The 20,628-nt window shown below is 48.5% G+C and overlaps 1 protein-coding gene across 1 annotated transcript in view; it reads left to right on the top strand.

Moving 5' to 3' along the window:
• Positions 1–20,628, top strand: part of LOC306935036 (protein unc-13 homolog B-like) — a 269,334-nt gene that overhangs the window by 32,094 nt on the left and 216,612 nt on the right. The window lies entirely within an intron of this gene.

Below are 20,628 nucleotides of genomic sequence, written 5' to 3'. Positions count from 1 at the left end.
GTATGCTATTGGCCCCGGGGGCCTCGGGGGCCTCCGGGGGCCTCCGGGGGCCTCCGGAGGCCTCGGGGGAAGAGCAGCATACATACAGGTATGCTATTGGCCTCGGGGGCCTCCGGGGGCCTCGGGGGCCTCCGGGGGCCTCGGGGGCCTCCGGGGGCCTCGGGGGAAGAGCAGCATACATACAGGTATGCTATTGGCCCCGGGGCCTCCGGGGGCCTCGGGGGCCCCGGGGGCCTCGGGGGAAGAGCAGCATACATACAGGTATGCTATTGGCCTCGGGGGCCTCCGGGGGCCTCCGGGGGCCTCGGGGGCCTCCGGGGGCCTCGGGGGAAGAGCAGCATACATACAGGTATGCTATTGGCCCCGGGGCCTCCGGGGGCCTCCGGGGCCCCGGGGGCCTCCGGGGGCCTCGGGGGAAGAGCAGCATACATACAGGTACGCTATTCCCAACTCCAGCCAGTTGACTTGATTGGAAACCTTTTGGACCACCTGGGGAATAGTGGGAGGATGGTACCACCCCGTGTACCCCGTGTGCCCTTGAGCAAGACACTTTTCTAGCCTGGGAATGCTCCAGTCAATCCATACAGTGATTAAACCAGAGCATTGTGGAGCCCTGGCCCCGGGGGCCTCCGGGGGCCTCCGGGGGCCTCGGGGGAAATGGACGGAGAATCCAATCACAGCCCGGCGTGATTGGATGAATGTGCTCCCTGCAAACCCCCTGGTTCTCGGCCTTGGGTCAGGGGATCATGACCAGGGGACCAAATGGACGCTTAACAGGTCTGAGAATCAGATAATATACCAGTGGACCCCCCACGGCTCCACTGTACAGGCTGTCACAGACAGTCCTGCTCCCTTGTTGTCTCAACTAGCTGTCTGTCCCTTGTTGTCTCAACTAGCTGTCTGTCCCTTCTAACTAGCTGTCTGTCCCTTCTAACTAGCTGTCTGTCCCTTCTAACTAGCTGTCTGTCCCTTCTAACTAGCTGTTTGTCCCGTCTAACTAGCTGTCTGTCCCTTCTAACTAGCTGTTTGTCCCATCTAACTAGCTGTCTGTCCCTTCTTGTCTCAACTAGCTGTTTGTCCCGTCTAACTAGCTGTCTGTCCCTTCTTGTCTCAACTAGCTGTTTGTCCCTTCTAACTAGCTGTCTGTCCCTTCTTGTCTCAACTAGCTGTTTGTCCCGTCTAACTAGCTGTCTGTCCCTTCTTGTCTCAACTAGCTGTCTGTCCCTTCTAACTAGCTGTCTGTCCCTTCTAACTAGCTGTCTGTACTGTACTAGCTGTCTGTCCCTTCTCGTCTCAACCTCTCTGTTCAACTTTGCGTTTTACAGGTAGCAAACTTTCCTCAAATGACATTTTAACCCATTTAGACTTGAGGATCTACAAGCTCATAGCTCATAGATCTGCTATTGTTCAATAGCTAAAGTAGAACAGAATGCTTAAAACACCAAAAGGGGTTCCCGCCTGAAATGGGTTAATGAGATTTGGTTGGATGTTGGTTGGCATGTGATGTGAGCCCGAACTGCATCCCTTTCATGGGGGAGGGGGGGGGGGGGGGGAGGGAGGGAGAGAGAGAGAGAGAGAGAGAGAGAGAGGAGAGAGAGAGGAGAGAGAGAGAGAGAGAGAGAGAGAGAGAGAGAGAGAGATAGTACGATAAAACACACGCTCATCAACATCATTATTTCTTTCTTCCGCTTTTAATCCTGCTCCTGAAGATTAAGAAATGAATCTTGTAGAACCTTTTGGCAGAGCACAGCAGTGTTTTACATCTTGTAGAACCTTTTGGCAGAGCACAGCAGTGTTTTACATCTTGTAGAACCTTTTGGCAGAGCACAGCAGTGTTTTACATCTTGTAGAACCTTTTGGCAGAGCACAGCAGTGTTTTACATCTGTAGAACCTTTTGGCAGAGCACAGCAGTGTTTTACATCTGTAGAACCTTTTGGCAGAGCACAGCAGTGTTTTACATCTTGTAGAACCTTTTGGCAGAGCACAGCAGTGTTTTACATCTTGTAGAACCTTTTGGCAGAGCACAGCAGTGTTTTACATCTTGTAGAACCTTTTGGCAGAGCACAGCAGTGTTTTACATCTTGTAGAACCTTTTGGCAGAGCACAGCAGTGTTTTACATCTTGTAGAACCTTTTGGCAGAGCACAGCAGTGTTTTACATCTTGTAGAACCTTTTGGCAGAGCACAGCAGTGTTTTACATCTTGTAGAACCTTTTGGCAGAGCACAGCAGTGTTTTACATCTTGTAGAACCTTTTGGCAGAGCACAGCAGTGTTTTACATCTTGTAGAACCTTTTGGCAGAGCACAGCATTGTTTTACATCTTGTAGAACCTTTTGGCAGAGCACAGCAGCACATTTAGACCCAAGTTCGATTCTACAAAATGTCTTCTGAAAACCTCATGTTTCCATGTCAGTCGTTCTCAAACATTATCATGTGAAGGACCCCCAAAAATATCTGTATTTGACCGCCGACCCCCATCTGAAAATATATTGTTCCAGGAACACCCCCCCCCCCCCCAGAAGCAAAGATTTGAGTTAAAAAATATATATTCAAAGATTGCACCACATTTTCATGATTATTTCATGATTATTCAAAAGGGGTTGCCGTCCAAAATGGACTAAGACAGGACGCAGCGCTGCTGTCTTCAACCAAGAGAGCAGAACCCTCCTGTGATTGGCCCATCTAAACCTCCTGTGATTGGCCCATCTAAACCTCCTGTGATTGGCCCATCTAAACCTCCTGTGATTGGCCCATCTAACCGCAACAACATGCATTACATTCAGAAACAAAGCAGAAAAGATTACATAATATTAAAATAAATTCAAACTTCCTTGCTTTGGTTTACCTTGCATTTCACTTGTAACATTAGTTATGTTACATAGCTAGAGCCGTGTATGTCTTTGTTTGTTTCTCATTTTCACTAATGCTGTGACCTCTTAACCCTGTATTATTGCAACGCTGGGTGTTACAGGGTTAAAGACGGGCAGTTTTTTATAATCTCATTGGAATAGATGATTTGTGTGGAAGGTAAATAAGTTGCTTGTCATCATTTGGGATGTTGTTGATGTCACATTGATGTCCGGGGGCGGCTATCTTATAACGGACTGAGTGAGTGCTTGGGGCGCCGATGGCCTGGTGGTTGGGCTGCATGCCATGTGTGGGCTCTCTGTGCTGTCCAAATACAGGTAGAGGCTGCATGCCATGTGTGGGCTCTCTGTGCTGTCCAAATAAAGGTAGAGGCTGCATGCCATGTGTGGGCTCTCTGTGCTGTCCAAATAAAGGTAGAGGCTGCATGCCATGTGTGGGCTCTCTGTGCTGTCCAAATACAGGTAGAGGCTGCATGCCATGTGTGGGCTCTCTGTGCTGTCCAAATACAGGTAGAGGCTGCATGCCATGTGTGGGCTCTCTGTGCTGTCCAAATACAGGTAGAGGCTGCATGCCATGTGTGGGCTCTCTGTGCTGTCCAAATACAGGTAGAGGCTGCATGCCATGTGTGGGCTCTCTGTGCTATCCAAATACAGGTAGAGGCTGCATGCCATGTGTGGGCTCTCTGTGCTGTCCAAATACAGGTAGAAAGTCCCAACACCCCCCCCCGTCCCCCCCGTCCCTTGGGAGATTCTGCATTCGTGGTCTGGAGAGGGCAGTTGTTTTACAGACGGGTAAAAGGGCAGGGGCTGAAGCCCCCTTTGTTGTCTATGTGTGCACGCCCCTGAGTGCAAAGCAGTCAGTGTGGGTTCCTCAGCACGTGGTGGGAGAAGTTGTGACATGTTTAGGTAAAAGTAAAGAGTACAGAAGAGTACAAAGGTATCGGCATCAACATATACTGGACGGGAACCCCTGTGGGTGTTAGTTTGAAGCATTATGTTATGCTTTAGCTGTTGAAAAATAGCAGATCTACAAGCTCGTAGCGCGGCACCGAGTGGCGCGCTACGAGCTTGTGGGTCTGCTATTTTTGGATAATCGTGAAAATGTGGCGCAAATCTTTGAATATATATTCTTTCAGAGCGAACGTTTTGAATTCAAATCTTTGCTTCTGGACGGGGGGGGGGGGGGGGGGGTCCCTGGAACTACATGTTTTCAGATGGGGGTCCGCAACCAAATACAGATAATTCTGGGGGTCCTTGATGTGAAAAAAGGCTGAGCACCAGCACCACTGACATAGAAACATAGTTTTTTCAGGAAAACTGAAAGGATTTAGAAGGATTTAGGATTTAGAATCGTCCTCAGGTCTAAATGGTTAAAGTACAAGTCGTACTCATTATGAGCAAAACTAAATCATTAATCGCAATTATTTGTATGACAAATGTCAGGTGATGATGTCATCATGGAGCCACCAGGCTGTGGCTCCATGATGACATCCTCCAGGCTGTGGCTCCATGATGACAGCCTCCAGGCTGTGGCTCCATGATGACAGCCTCCAGGCTGTGGCTCCATGATGACAGCCTCCAGGCTGTGGCTCACATGATGACAGCCTCCAGGCTGTGGCTCCATGATGACAGCCTCCAGGCTGTGGCTCCATGATGACAGCCTCCAGGCTGTGGCTCACATGATGACAGCCTCCAGGCTGTGGCTCCATGATGACAGCCTCCAGGCTGTGGCTCCATGATGACATCCTCCAGGCTGTTGCTCCATGATGACAGCCTCCAGGCTGTGGCTCCATGATGACAGCCTCCAGGCTGTGGCTCCATGATGACAGCCTCCAGGCTGTGGCTCCATGATGACAGCCTCCAGGCTGTGGCTCCATGATGACAGCCTCCAGGCTGTTGCTCCATGATGACAGCCTCCAGGCTGTGGCTCCATGATGACAGCCTCCAGGCTGTGGCTCCATGATGACAGCCTCCAGTCTGTGGCTCCATGATGACAGCCTCCAGGCTGTGGCTCACATGATGACAGCCTCCAGGCTGTGGCTCCATGATGACAGCCTCCAGGCTGTGGCTCCATGATGACATCCTCCAGGCTGTGGCTCCATGATGACAGCCTCCAGGCTGTGGCTCCATGATGACAGCCTCCAGGCTGTGGCTCCATGATGACAGCCTCCAGGATGTGGCTCCATGATGACAGCCTCCAGGCTGTGGCTCCATGATGACAGCCTCCAGGCTGTGGCTCCATGATGACAGCCTCCAGGCTGTGGCTCCATGATGACAGCCTCCAGGCTGTGGCTCCATGATGACATCCTCCAGGCTGTGGCTCCATGATGACAGCCTCCAGGCTGTGGCTCCATGATGACAGCCTCCAGGCTGTGGCTCCATGATGGCAGCCTCCAGGCTGTGGCTCCATGATGGCAGCCTCCAGGCTGTGGCTCCATGATGACAGCCTCCAGGCTGTGGCTCCATGATGACAGCCTCCAGGCTGTGGCTCCATGATGTCAGCCTCCAGGCTGTGGCTCCATGATGACAGCCTCCAGGCTGTGGCTCCATGATGACAGCCTCCAGGCTGTGGCTCCATGATGACAGCTTCCAGGCTGTGGCTCCATGATGACAGCCTCCAGGCTGTGGCTCCATGATGACAGCCTCCAGGCTGTGGCTCCATGATGACAGCCTCCAGGCTGTGGCTCCATGATGACAGCCTCCAGGCTGTGGCTCCATGATGACATCCTCCAGGCTGTGGCTCCATGATGACAGCCTCCAGGCTGTGGCTCCATGATGACAGCCTCCAGGCTGTGGCTCCATGATGGCAGCCTCCAGGCTGTGGCTCCATGATGGCAGCCTCCAGGCTGTGGCTCCATGATGACAGCCTCCAGGCTGTGGCTCCATGATGACAGCCTCCAGGCTGTGGCTCCATGATGTCAGCCTCCAGGCTGTGGCTCCATGATGACAGCCTCCAGGCTGTGGCTCCATGATGACAGCCTCCAGGCTGTGGCTCCATGATGACAGCTTCCAGGCTGTGGCTCCATGATGACAGCCTCCAGGCTGTGGCTCCATGATGACAGCCTCCAGGCTGTGGCTCCATGATGACAGCCTCCAGGCTGTGGCTCCATGATGACAGCCTCCAGGCTGTGGCTCACATGATGACAGCCTCCAGGCTGTGGCTCACATGATGACAGCCTCCAGGCTGTGGCTCACATGATGACAGCCTCCAGGCTGTGGCTCACATGATGACAGCCTCCAGGCTGTGGCTCACATGATGACAGCCTCCAGGCTGTGGCTCCATGATGGCAGCCTCCAGGCTGTGGCTCACATGATGACAGCCTCCAGGCTGTGGCTCACATGATGACAGCCTCCAGGCTGTGGCTCACATGATGACAGCATCCAGGCTGTGGCTCACATGATGACAGCCTCCAGGCTGTGGCTCACATGATGACAGCCTCCAGGCTGTGGCTCCATGATGACAGCCTCCAGGCTGTGGCTCCATGATGGCAGCCTCCAGGCTGTGGCTCCATGATGACAGCCTCCAGGCTGTGGCTCACATGGGAGTAGTGTGTGACACCCTGCTGTAAGCAGGGCAACCTAACGGAAGGGGATGTTCGCTCCTCTTCATGGGAGTAGTGTGTGACACCCTGCTATAAGCAGGGTAACCTAACAGAAGGGGATGTTCGCTCCCTTGGGTTAATGACTCTGTTGTGCTCTTTGCATTGAACACACTGGAACATGTACAGTATATCCAAATTATATTTCTGTTTGTCTTTAAAGTAGGGATGTTGAAAAAAGTTGAAAATCGACTCGATTTTCGACTCATGCCTTCCGCGACTCAAAAACGTATGAGTCGAAAAATCGTTTTTATTTTTATTTTTATTTTTTTTGCGCCTGTCAGCGCCGCACCTCACATGCATGCCCTGGCTGCAGTTAGAGCGCCATCGTCCAAGGGTGTGGGGTGAAGGGGAAGGGTATCTTAGCAACACTGAATGCTCTGTCCCATTGGTCGTGTGCTCGTATCATGAGCCAATGGCTGCAGCTCTGAGCCCCCAGACCCCAGGTTCGCAATTCGCATCTCATTGCTCACGCTCAAAGACAGGTCCGCTCTGTTCTGAGCTGTGAGCGCTCTTCTCTTCTCGTGAAGAAAGCAGGACAGCGTTGTCAAATAAATCCCGCCGTCATTCATACTGTATTTATTCCCCGACCCGACATTAAAATACGGAACAACGTGCGTCCCGTATCAGTTCATTACGGGACTTGTGACAGGCTGCTGCAGACACTTGAGTTGGGACTAGCTGATAGCATAGCAGCCGATAGCGCCGCTGCTCCTTCAGTGTCGTTGTTTACAAAATAAAGTTTATTTTTTATTATTGGGCTTTGATCATTGATGCAAATTCTAAACATATGGATGCAGCTGCAGAAGTTGTGTTGCTTAAAGGAATGCATAGTTGCGTTCTCCTCAACCGCTGCGCAGCAACAACAAAAATAAAAAAATAAAAAATAATGGAAAATAAATAGGAAAAAAAGTCGATCGACTCGTCGATTTGCGGCCTCGATTTATCGATTGGCCAAATATGAGTCGTTTGGCATCCCTACTTTAAAGGTATATTCAGTGATTTCACTTAATTCAAATATCACTTATTTTTTTGTTTTGTTGTGATAATCTTCCCTACTATAGAGTGTGCTGACCATATAAGGAGTTCCTCACTGTCCCCAGTTAACCCCTGGGGTAAAAAAAACCTTAGGTTTCGTTTTTGGCTATAGACGGCCCAGCCTTCATCCAATCAGGATAGAGGGGGGCCTTCCGCCAATCATGATCGGGCGGGGGCGGGCCTTAGTGTGTGTGCTATTGGCCTGCATCATGTCCCCCCCCCCCCCCCCCCCCCCCACACTGTAGTGCGTGCATGTGCACATCTGGGGCGGACCGGGGGGTTTTCCAAATCACCCAAATCACTGAATGTTCCTTTAAGCTTTGTAATATAAAATGGCAAAGGACAGATAGTGATTATTTTTATATCAAAAGTCCATACAAATCAAATTTTGATTTACGAAAACGTGCTGCGTGATGACGTGTCGAGGCTCGCATCACTAAAAGCCAATACAAATGAAGCTCGCCCGTTTGATTCCCATTGCTGCATCGCCCTCCAAACACAGCTGCTTTTGATTAATTTCATTCAAGATGACATCCAGACAGTGTATTACTCGTTTTAAACGTAATCATCATGCTAAAATATGTATATAGGTTGTGTATAGGTTAGAAATAATCCCCTGGCTTTGCTACACGTCTCTCTGTCACTTTGTTTACAAACGACACTTCAAGTGCGTGCAATCCGTGCATGAAACAGACTTATGTCCCATACCCTGGAGGGATGTGACGCTCTGATTGGTTCAGAAACTAAGATTCTGCCATTTGAGGCTGAAACTTAAAGGAGCATTCAGTGATTTGGGTGATTTGGAAAACCACCCAGTCCGCCCCGGTAACAAAATGTGCACATGCACACGCTCTACAGTGGGGGGAAGTGTAACAGGCCAACAGCATGTGCACCAAGGCCCGCCCCCACTCGATCATGATTTGAGGAAGGCCCCTCTCATCCTGATTGGATGAAGGCTTTGCCACCCGCCACCAAAACTGAAACTAGGGTTTTTTGACCTCAGGGGCTCACTGGGGACAGGGAGGAACTCCTTATATGGTCAGCACACTATATAGTAGGGAGGATTATCAAAACAAAAAAAATGATATTTGAATGAAGTGAAATCACTGAATATACCTTTAAATATTATACAAAGACATGACAATAATATAAACCAGTATCATTAATCAAAATGATGTACTATGGCCAAAACATTATAACAAGTATATGTATGGCATATATTCTTCTTATCATTTCACTTTTTCAACATATACTTTTTTAAAACACCCTCCGATGACAATCATTGTGATGATCTCAGATAAAGATAAAGATAAAGAAAACTTTATTGTCCATTCAATTGACATACAATGGAAATTTGTCCTTGGCACACCGGCAGTCAGTTACAACAATAAAACATTACAAAAAACACACAGGTGCATTAAAATACTATATAAAATGCATTCACATTAACACAGCAGCAGTCATCATGAACAGTGGGGATTAGACTATTTAAACATTGTCTTATTTAAAATGTCCACAGCAGTATTGGCACAAACAAAGTTTTGTAACCCTTCTTTTTAGCTAATTTTGCCCTAAGCCTCCTGCCCGATGGCAACAAGTCAGATTCACAGCGAAGAGGGCGGGTAGAATCATTGTAATTCTGAGCGGTTGTATATGTCCTGAAGTTGCAATTGTTTGTCTCCAATGATCTTACTTGCCTGGTTGACTACCTGGTGAGCTTGTTTTTATCTCTAACTGAGAGATTCCCAAACCAGGACACCATGTTAACTCCCATCGCCCAGGACGAAGTTCTTTGTCCTTTCTATTAGTAACGCCCGACTCTCAGGACGAAGTATTGTCCTAAAGACGAAGTTTATTGATACGAGAATGGATCGCCTGGCTGTATAGCCCAGGCGCGCCTGCTGGGCTCTCCTCGGTGACGTGCAAGAGTGAGACGTCATCAAAAAACTCCAGGTTCAGAACAAATATGAGGCACGGGCCATTTCTCTCGCTACACTGCTAGCTAGGAAGTTAATACTACAGGCCTGGAAGTCGGATAAACCTCCGACAGTTGATATGTGGCTAAGGGAGCTGGGAGGAGTGCTGCATTTGGAGAAAATTAGATTTACCCTGTCGAAAAGGGAACCCTTGTTTCAAAGAATCTGGTCACCCATTATTGAGATGCTTGTTGTGTTGGACTGAAGTGATTGAAACGATATTGTTCTGCCCCGTAATGTCATCTAATTACTGTAAATGTTTTTCTAGATTGTGTTGTGATGTTTCTGTCCTCGGAGTGCGGTGTAGTCATCAGCCATGTCGGTTATTATTTTATTGTTTTTGTCTTTTTCTTTGACGGTTATGTTTTGTCTCCTTTTATTGTAAGTCTTGTCTTGTTTATATGTTTCTGCTATTTTTTTTATACCAATCTGTAACTGTAATTACTGAAATGCCTGTATACAAAAAATTCATAATAAACAGATGTTAAAAAAAAAAAAAAAAAAAAACTCCCTCCTCTGTTTAGCTGATGAAAACGAAAATCTTAAAACGTTCATAAATCGCGATCTAAATCATCCCGTCTTTTTCTGAAAAAAGATCCTGTGTTAGACGGCGCTCCGCGGTCCAGTCGCTAGTCTCGATAGATTTATTCTTGTCTCCCGTTGTTGTCGATCGACTCTAAAGTGCTGTGGCTATTGTTAGCTGCTACACAACATCATGAACTTCCGGCCGGTCCGTCCGGAAAAGGCGTCCGTGTTTATAAATCGACTGGGCGCATGAATGTAATGGATTAAAAAGTTCCGGGCAATTAAAGTGTTAAAAGTGAGAACACACTCAGTGAGTGATCAACCAATAATGTAACAATTGTCACAGGCCTAGGGGGGCAGGCAGGCAGGCAGACAGACAGACAGACAGACAGACAGACAGACAGACAGACAGACAGACAGACAGACAGACCAATGTATCTGCCAGTCTTGCATATCCCACAAACCCCTGCTCCCCCCCCCCCCCCCACACACACACACACACACACACCGTGGCGAGGAGGACATATCCCAGCATGCAACAGGACACTCTGGGAGCAGCCGGTTGTCATTTATAATTAAGTGGCCATGACTTATGAAAATAAATAAGTTATATTCAGTTACGCGCGGACGTGTGTGTGACACGGCCAGGCGCGCTGACATTTACTGAGCTGTCTGCGGTAATGAATACTCTATTACCGTGTGACAAGGGAGGGGGGGGGGGGACCGAGGGAGGAGGGCAGGGCGAGGGAGGGAGGGACGGAGCGAGGGATGAGGGCAGGGCGAGGGAGGGAGGGACGGAGCGAGGGATGAGGGCAGGGCTGTCACGGTCTCAGACTTTGCTCATCTAGATGTTGTCTTGTGATGTTATGTTCTACTTGTTTTGATTCTATGTTCTGCTCATCTAGATGTTGCATTTCTATGTTCTGGTTCTAGTTGTTATGGTTCTATGTTCACGTCTTCCCCAGGTGTTTCTCATGTGTAATCAGCCCTGTTCCCCAGTCAGTCCTTGTCGGTTCATTGTTTGGTGTCACTCTGCTTTATATTAGTCTGTATTTGTGATTTTGGTTCTGTTCACCTCCTGTTAAATAAAATACCCAACGTCACTACACCTGCCTGGCTGTCCTGCATTTGGGTCCTCGCCACCACCACCACCAGATTGTGACAAGGGCGAGGGAGGGAGGGACGGAGCGAGGGTTAGGGCGAAGGGCAGGGCGAGGGAGGGAGGGACGGAGGGACGGAGCGAGGGTTAGGGTGAAGGGCAGGGCGAGGGAGGGAGGGAGGGACGGAGCGAGGGTTAGGGCGAAGGGCAGGGCGAGGGAGGGAGGGACGGAGGGACGGAGCGAGGGTTAGGGCGAAGGGCAGGGCGAGGGAGGGAGGGAGGGACGGAGCGAGGGTTAGGGCGAAGGGCAGGGCGAGGGAGGGAGGGACGGAGCGAGGGTTAGGGCGAAGGGCAGGGCGAGGGAGGGAGGGACGGAGCGAGGGTTAGGGTGAAGGGCAGGGCGAGGGAGGGAGGGACGGAGCGAGGGTTAGGGCGAAGGGCAGGGCGAGGGAGGGAGGGACGGAGCGAGGGTTAGGGCGAAGGAGGGAGGGAGGGAGGGAGGGAGGGACGGAGCGAGGGTTAGGGCGAAGGAGGGAGGGAGGGAGGGAGGGACGGAGCGAGGGTTAGGGCGAAGGGCAGGGCGAGGGAGGTAAAGAGTACTTTTACTTTGATATAAGCACATTTGTCAATACCGTTTTTTTTTCTTCTTTTCACTAGAGTACAGTTTTGAATACAGGCATTTTACTCAAGTACTTCTTCCACCTCTGACAGAGTACTTCTTCCACCACTGACAGAGTACTTCTTCCACCTCTGACAGAGTACTTCTTCCACCTCTGACAGAGTACTTCTTCCACCTCTGACAGAGTACTTCTTCCACATCTGACAGAGTACTTCTTCCACCTCTGACAGAGTACTTCTTCCACCTCTGACAGAGGCCAGTCGTTTTGTCCGAGAGGCGACGGGTGGATGAAATCATAAAAAACAAGAAAATAAATAAAACTGAAACAATTAGGTGTGTATGGGAAAGTGCTCGCCGTAATGCAATCATTTCATCAGTCAACTGTGGACAGTCAGTTACCTGCAGGGGAAAGCAATACTGAAGAGGTGGCTTTTGAGGACGGTTGTGAAGGTTTGGAGGGTGGGGGGAATCCGAGGGTTTTGGGGAGTGCATTCCACAGGGTTGGGGCAGCCAAAGGTTTGGAGGGTGGGGGGAATCTAAAGGGTTGTGGGAGTGCATTCTACAGGGTTGGGGCAGCCAAAGGTTTGGAGGGTGGGGGGAATCTGAGGGTTTTGGGAGTGCATTCCACAGGGTTGGGGCAGCCAAAGGTTTGGAGGGTGGGGGGAATCCGAGGGTTTTGGGGAGTGCATTCCACAGGGTTGGGGCAGCCAAAGGTTTGGAGGGTGGGGGGAATCCGAGGGTTTTGGGAGTGCATTCCACAGGGTTGGGGCAGCCAAAGGTTTGGAGGGTGGGGGGAATCCGAGGGTTTTGGGGAGTGCATTCCACAGGGTTGGGGCAGCCAAAGGTTTGGAGGGTGGGGGGAATCCGAGGGTTTTGGGGAGTGCATTCCACAGGGTTGGGGCAGCCAAAGCACCCAGCTTGGTCTTGGGGACCTCATTGAGGTTTGCGTCACCAGACCTGAGGGAGCGGGATGGCGTTTGAGGAGATGGAAGGAGGGAGGGGGGAGCCAGATAGTTTAGTGGTATGTACTAAACTAGGTGTAGGTGTTTTAGTATAGCATTTTGAAGTGTATTCTTTGTTTGGGAGCCAGTGAAGGTCGTGGAGGACTGTTGTAACATGGTCTCTGGAACAGGTAGTGGTGAGCTGGCGGGCAGCTGAGTTCTGGACATATTGAAGGACTTTGTTCTGGACATATTGAAGGACTTTGTTCTGGACATATTGAAGGACTTTGTTCTGGACATATTGAAGGACTTTGTTCTGGACATATTGAAGGACTTTGTTCTGGACATATTGAAGGACTTGGTTCTGGACATATTGAAGGACTTTGTTCTGGACATATTGAAGGACTTTGTTCTGGACATATTGAAGGACTTTGTTCTGGACATATTGAAGGACTTTGTTCTGGACATATTGAAGGACTTTGTTCTGGACATATTGAAGGACTTTGTTCTGGACATATTGAAGGACTTGGTTCTGGACATATTGAAGGACTTTGTTCTGGACATATTGAAGGACTTTGTTCTGGACATATTGAAGGACTTTGTTCCGGACATATTGAAGGACTTTGTTCCGGACATATTGAAGGACTTTGTTCTGGACATATTGAAGGACTTTGTTCTGGACATATTGAAGGACTTTGTTCTGGACATATTGAAGGACTTTGTTCTGGACATATTGAAGGACTTTGTTCTGGACATATTGAAGGACTTTGTTCTGGACATATTGAAGGACTTGGTTCTGGACATATTGAAGGACTTGGTTCTGGACATATTGAAGGACTTGGTTCTGGACATATTGAAGGACTTGGTTCTGGACATATTGAAGGACTTCTCGCTGCGCAAAAAGCATGGAATACGGATGTGTATGTTACAGGAAACTCGCGTTAAACCTTCCAACAAACTCCGGTAAACTCCCAAATCGTACCATCACACCTGTATATTACCGTATATTACTGTATATGCTAGAGTTCTCATCGGGCCTGAAAATTAAGGCCCGGCCCTACCCTACCCTAACTGGGTCGGCCCGAGGCCCGGCCCGACTCTAACAATTACCATAATGTCAGGCCCGAAAACCCGAAAAAGCCCGAGTGAAAAAAAAGAGAAAAAAAGGAAAAAGAAAAATGCCACTATATGGCCGCGGCGCCGTGGATTATTGAGACGACCGTGTCAGAGAACGCACTAATAGTCTAGTCACCGAAATAAAGGATTTATGTAACTCACGTTAATTGGCTGATAATGTTCCATTTCCAACATTCTAATGGTTTCCAGCAATTTCCAGGGGTGAGTAAACATCTTCTGAATCAAAGTAGCAGCGATCCTCTGAAGTGACGCAGTTAATTATGTCCAATAGGCTACTGTCCCGTTAACAAAGTGCAACTTTTTCATCATTCACCGTTGTGCAACAGTCCCAAACAGAGCTATACAATATTATTGTCAACTTGGCTATAATCTACTAGGTTACATCGTTTACATAATCATTGCCTCTCAAACCACATACCACGCGTAATGTGCGTTGCCTAACCAAAAGAACAGACATACAAACCATCAACATGCCGCTCGATGGCGTGTCGAGTCTGTCGACAGCTTGCAGATCTTTTATTTTGGGCAGTGGGCACACAACGAGGCGCGCTGCGCTGCGATGGGGAAATTAAATAGCTGTACAGCGCGCTGCGATACGATTTGTAAACCAAATAGCTGTACTATATTACGTGTATGCAGGCGCTTTCATAGTTATAATGCATTTACCGTGGTGACGTTGATTAGGTAGCCTAATTTAGCTTATTCACCCAGCTGGGTTCAACGAGACAGCAGTGTCTTGTTAAGCCCCGACGTTTCCAAAACGAGCTATTGCGGATTAATCGATGGTCTTATAAAACATTTAAGCAAATGACAAGTTAACTTAAGTTATATAGTTGATGCTGAGCAGTAAGCAGCTCATTTGGTTTGCAAACCAGAGGCCAGCCAGCGGTAGCAAGTTCAACAACCACCGTTCTATTCTGTCACTTTGGTGCGCTGCTGCTGTTCATCGCCTCCTCCTCCTTCAGTCACATATAGTATTAGTATATCGCCTAAACTGTAAAAGTTGATCGCCAACATTCACCAGCTCAGCCCTCTTCATATTAAATAAATAGGCTACATTACACAAACAACAGAATTAATATTTTTGTTCACAAAATCACGTAAAATCACAGAGCCCGAGGCTCGGCCCGGCCCGACTAATTATCGTGCATTTTGGGCCCGGCCCTACCCGAAAATGTCGGGCCGGGTCGGGCCGGGCCGGGTTCGGGCAGAGATTGAGAACTCTAGTATATGCTGCTAAATTTGAGGTTTACGGGCAAAATACAGTGTCCATAATTGCCCGTTAACTCTTTTCACGCAGTGTTGGAGGCGGTGCTATGGAGGATACTAATGCAATAGTCGAGGCGGGATGTGATGAAAGTAAAAAAAATAAAAATAAAAAACCCAACCCAAATCACATCCAAGATATTATTATTTTCACCGTCTACTGCACAAGACCCAGATAGTACCAGACCAATATATCGGTCTGTCTGATGTATTGATTTACATCGGTATTGCTTTTTCAAGTTAAAAGCCGATCTGTAAGTTCACATGTTGCAATGTAAAGTCCTGTGTGAGCTTGTAGATTGGCTATTGTATTTATTTATTTATTATTTTTGGAATAAAGGTTTATTTAACCAGGTATGGGGTCATTTTAATTTATACTCCTGGATAATTTATTTGTATAGATATATTTCTAAACAATGTTAAAAATCAGACCAGTCTTAAGTGAGTGGTGCTCTACTGTACTTGTGCTTTACGTACTGTATTGTACTATATTGTACAGTACAAGCTGTGTGTGTGTGTGTGTGTGTGTGTGTGTGTGTGTGTGTGTGTGTGTGTGTGTGTGTGTGTGTGTGTGTGTGTGTGTGTGTGTGTGTGTGTGTGTGTGTGTGTGTGTGTGTGTGTGTGTGTGTGTGTGTGTGTGTGTTTATTCAGCTGCTGTTGGTAGTCATCTTGGTTGCCAGTTCACACATTTTTTTCTGCCTTTCGGATATTGTGTTTGATTTTTTTTTTTTTTTTTTGCCAGTCATGGCTGCCAGTTCCTATTGGCTGTTGCTAGTCATGGCTGCCAGTTCCTATTGGCTGTTGCTAGTCATGTCTGCCAGTTCCTATTGGCTGTTGCTAGTCATGGCTGCCAGTTCCTATTGGCTGTTGCTAGTCATGTCTGCCAGTTCCTATTGGCTGTTGCTAGTCATGGCTGCCAGTTCCTATTGGCCGTTGCTAGTCATGTCTGCCAGTTCCTATTGGCTGTTGCTAGTCATGGCTGCCAGTTCCTATTGGCTGTTGCTAGTCATGTCTGCCAGTTCCTATTGGCTGTTGCTAGTCATGGCTGCCAGTTCCTATTGGCTGTTGCTAGTCATGTCTGCCAGTTCCTATTGGCTGTTGCCAGTCATGGCTGCCAGTTCCTATTGGCTGTTGCTAGTCATGGCTGCCAGTTCCTATTGGCTGTTGCTAGTCATGGCTGCCAGTTCCTATTGGCTGTTGCTAGTCCTGGCTGCCAGTTCCTATTGGCTGTTGCTAGTCATGGCTGCCAGTTCCTATTGGCTGTTGCTAGTCATGTCTGCCAGTTCCTATTGGCTGTTGCTAGTCATGGCTGCCAGTTCCTATTGGCTGTTGCTAGTCATGTCTGCCAGTTCATATTGGCTGTTGCTAGTCATGGCTGCCAGTTCCTATTGGCTGTTGCTAGTCATGTCTGCCAGTTCCTATTGGCTGTTGCTAGTCATGGCTGCCAGTTCCTATTGGCTGTTGCTAGTCATGTCTGCCAGTTCCTATTGGCTGTTGCCAGTCATGGCTGCCAGTTCCTATTGGCTGTTGCTAGTCATGGCTGCCAGTTCCTATTGGCTGTTGCTAGTCCTGGCTGCCAGTTCCTATTGGCTGTTGCTAGTCATGTCTGCCAGTTCCTATTGGCTGTTGCTAGTCATGGCTGCCAGTTCCTATTGGCTGTTGCTAGTCATGGCTGCCAGTTCCTATTGGCTGTTGCTAGTCATGGCTGCCAGTTCCTATTGGCTGTTGCTAGTCCTGGCTGCCAGTTCCTATTGGCTGTTGCTAGTCATGGCTGCCAGTTCCTATTGGCTGTTGCTAGTCATGGCTGCCAGTTCCTATTGGCTGTTGCTAGTCATGGCTGCCAGTTCCTATTGGCTGTTGCTAGTCATGGCTGCCAGTTCGTATTGGCTGTTGCTAGTCATGGCTGCCAGTTCCCACCTGATGTTGTGTGTGAGTTCAGATTGCTCCAGACCGTACTGAATAACTGCTAGCTTACATAATGTCTTGAGGCTAGGACTGAAGTCTAAAACATACAGGTCATCACTGGATCCTCCAAAGAGGATGAAACGATCTCCCATCATGCAACAGCACATTTTAAACCTCCCTAAAAACGGGCCTTCCCCTTTGGGCTCAACCTTCTTCCAGGAGAAGGTCTCTGGGTTGAATTTCCACACATCATTGAAGTAGTGGTTATTGTAACCACCAAATATGTACAGATCTCTATTGTAAGTAAAGGCTGAATGACCGTAGCGTCCTTCTGGAAGAAGCTGTGTAGAAGGTGTGTTCATCCACTGGTTGGTCTCTGTGTCAAACACTCTGATGGTGTTGTAGTCCTGACCCCACCCCCTCCAGCCCCCAAATACAAACATATTTGTCCCGATGATGGTAGCAGAGTGACGTGATGAAGCAGGAGGTGGAGTTCCTCTGGTGTTAATTAAAGTCCAGACCATTGTGTTGACACTGACACTGTGTTGAAGACGTGCACATCAATGTGATCCTCACCTCCAAAGGAATACACACAGTGTCTCACTGTCACAGCTCTCTGATTGGCTGTTCCTGGTCCTCTCAGACACACCGCCCAGCGTAACATTACTCACAGCAGTACCACAGTGGATAAATCCTATTGGTCAATGGAATCCTATTGGTCAATGGTATCCTATTGGTCAATGGTATCCTATTGGTCAAGTCCTGATGTGTAAATGCATGGAATATTCTGCGTCTTCACTTATATTCGTTCGGAGACACAAACACCACGCAAAGTTTGTCCAATCCGTGAAGCCGATGGTTTGGGGGGGGACCAATAGGGGGGGGGTGTGTGTGTGTGTGTGTGTGTGTGTGTGTGTGTGTGTGGGTGGACTTGGAGGTGTGTTAGGCTGCACAACAGTGACACTTGGTGGTGAAAATATGCTATTTCCGTGTTCGGACCCAGGGATGAAAAGTAGTAAAAATCGTTTGTGCCAAAACCTCCTAACTCCATTGGACCCTCAAACTGTCTGCTAAAACAGCTAACTCCACCACCTCTCCTCCTCTCATGGAAGTATAATTGACAATTATATAAAGTCACAACACCCACTTTGATGAGGCTGTACTGCTTTGTTTTCATCTCCATTTCCTGACAAAATGCTTTTGCAAAAGAGTAAAAGCAGCCATATCTGCCCCGCCCCCTGAGCTCTTATTTTGAAAGAAATCCCGGCGCTCATTGTATTAAAGAAGAGCAGAGATAATACCCCTAAGCACCCCCCCCCCCCTCCTCTCTCACCAAACTAATAAGTGTGTCATTTACTATCCAATGACTCTCTAGGGTGTTCTGTCTCTGGGGCTACGGGGGGGGGGGGGGGGTTGACTGGGGAAATGGCAGCTCCCACAGGTGTCAATTTGCTCACGACTAATGAAGTTAAATGGGATCATGTCATGGTCCCCAAACTGGAACATTACAGTGGGCCACGCTGCATCATGTCATGGTCCCCAAACTGGAACATTACAGCCATGTCATGGTCCCCAAACTGGAACATTACAGCCATGTCATGGTCCCCAAACTGGAACATTACAGCCATGTCATGGTCCCCAAACTGGAACATTACAGCCATGTCATGGTCCCCAAACTGGAACATTACAGCCATGTCATGGTCCCCAAACTGGAACATTACAGCCATGTCATGGTCCCCAAACTGGAACATTACAGTCATGTCATGGTCCCCAAACTGGAACATTACAGTCATGTCATGGTCCCCAAACTGGAACATTACAGCCATGTCATGGTCCCCAAACTGGAACATTACAGTCATGTCATGGTCCCCAAACTGAAACATTACAGTCATGTCATGGTCCCCAAACTGAAACATTACAGTCATGTCATGGTCCCCAAACTGGAACATTACAGCCATGTCATGGTCCCCAAACTGAAACATTACAGTCATGTCATGGTCCCCAAACTGGAACATTACAGCCATGTCATGGTCCCCAAACTGGAACATTACAGTGGGCCACGCTGCATTAAGACATGGTCCCCAAACTGGAACATTACAGTCATGTCATGGTCCCCAAACTGGAACATTACAGTCATGTCATGGTCCCCAAACTGGAACATTACAGTGGGCCACGCTGCATCATGTCATGGTCCCCAAACTGGAACATTACAGCCATGTCATGGTCCCCAAACTGGAACATTACAGCCATGTCATGGTCCCCAAACTGGAACATTACAGCCATGTCATGGTCCCCAAACTGGAACATTACAGTCATGTCATGGTCCCCAAACTGGAACATTACAGCCATGTCATGGTCCCCAAACTGGAACATTACAGCCATGTCATGGTCCCCAAACTGGAACATTACAGCCATGTCATGGTCCCCAAACTGGAACATTACAGCCATGTCATGGTCCCCAAACTGGAACATTACAGTCATGTCATGGTCCCCAAACTGGAACATTACAGCCATGTCATGGTCCCCAAACTGGAACATTACAGTGGGCCACGCTGCATTAAGACATGGTCCCCAAACTGGAACATTACAGTCATGTCATGGTCCCCAAACTGGAACATTACAGCCATGTCATGGTCCCCAAACTGGAACATTACAGCCATGTCATGGTCCCCAAACTGGAACATTACAGCCATGTCATGGTCCCCAAACTGGAACATTACAGCCATGTCATGGTCCCCAAACTGGAACATTACAGTCATGTCATGGTCCCCAAACTGGAACATTACAGTCATGTCATGGTCCCCAAACTGGAACATTACAGCCATGTCATGGTCCCCAAGTGGAACATTACAGTCATGTCATGGTCCCCAAACTGGAACATTACAGCCATGTCATGGTCCCCAAACTGGAACATTACAGCCATGTCATGGTCCCCAAACTGGAACATTACAGTGGGCCACGCTGCATTAAGACATGGTCCCCAAACTGGAACATTACAGTCATGTCATGGTCCCCAAACTGGAACATTACAGTCATGTCATGGTCCCCAAACTGGAACATTACAGTGGGCCACGCTGCATCATGTCATGGTCCCCAAACTGGAACATTACAGCCATGTCATGGTCCCCAAACTGGAACATTACAGCCATGTCATGGTCCCCAAACTGGAACATTACAGCCATGTCATGGTCCCCAAACTGGAACATTACAGTCATGTCATGGTCCCCAAACTGGAACATTACAGCCATGTCATGGTCCCCAAACTGGAACATTACAGCCATGTCATGGTCCCCAAACTGGAACATTACAGCCATGTCATGGTCCCCAAACTGGAACATTACAGCCATGTCATGGTCCCCAAACTGGAACATTACAGTCATGTCATGGTCCCCAAACTGGAACATTACAGCCATGTCATGGTCCCCAAACTGGAACATTACAGTGGGCCACGCTGCATTAAGACATGGTCCCCAAACTGGAACATTACAGTCATGTCATGGTCCCCAAACTGGAACATTACAGTCATGTCATGGTCCCCAAACTGGAACATTACAGTGGGACACGCTGCATTAAGACATGGTCCCCAAACTGGAACATTACAGTCATGTCATGGTCCCCAAACTGGAACATTACAGCCATGTCATGGTCCCCAAAC

Source organism: Electrona antarctica (assembly GCF_951216825.1).
Source record: "Electrona antarctica genome assembly, chromosome: 13".
Lineage (NCBI taxonomy): Eukaryota > Metazoa > Chordata > Actinopteri > Myctophiformes > Myctophidae > Electrona > Electrona antarctica.
Note: the sequence above shows the minus strand (reverse complement) of the source record. Positions and strands in the feature narration are given on the sequence as shown.